Consider the following 567-nt stretch of genomic DNA (forward strand, 5'->3'; position numbering starts at 1 on the left):
TGTAAGGAACTTGTATCTGTGAGAGGGAGGAGGGATTCAGAGAATGAGTGTAGGTCAGTGTTTAAGATTTCTACGAGGGTGTGAAAGTTTGTGGGGTGGGGATTGTAGACATGGAGTGGAGAGGGAAGAGAATGTGAGAAGGTTGTGGTCAGAGAGAGGAAGAGGTGAGTTAGAGAGGTTAGATAGGGAGCAGAGGCAGGTGAAGATGAGGTCCAGTGTGACGCATCGAGCGCCTAGTGATTGGCGGATGGGTTTCTTCCGTTCCGGACAATGACACATCGAGCGTCTCGTGATTGGCAGATGGGTTTCTTCGGTTCCGGACAATGACGCATCGAGCGCCTAGTGATTGGCAGATGGGTTTCTTCCGTTCCGGACAATGACACATCGAGCGTCTCGTGATTGGCAGATGGGTTTCTACTGTTCTGGACAATGACGCATCAAGTGTCTTGTATTTGGCAGATGGGCTTCTTCCGCTCCAGGCAATGACTAATTGACCAACTTGTTTGTTGGCTTCTAGAAACCTTAAAAATGAAGGCGATTCGCTCGTACAAATCATGGCAAAGCCAC

Source organism: Ranitomeya imitator, chromosome 2, assembly GCF_032444005.1.
Source record: "Ranitomeya imitator isolate aRanImi1 chromosome 2, aRanImi1.pri, whole genome shotgun sequence".
Lineage (NCBI taxonomy): Eukaryota > Metazoa > Chordata > Amphibia > Anura > Dendrobatidae > Ranitomeya > Ranitomeya imitator.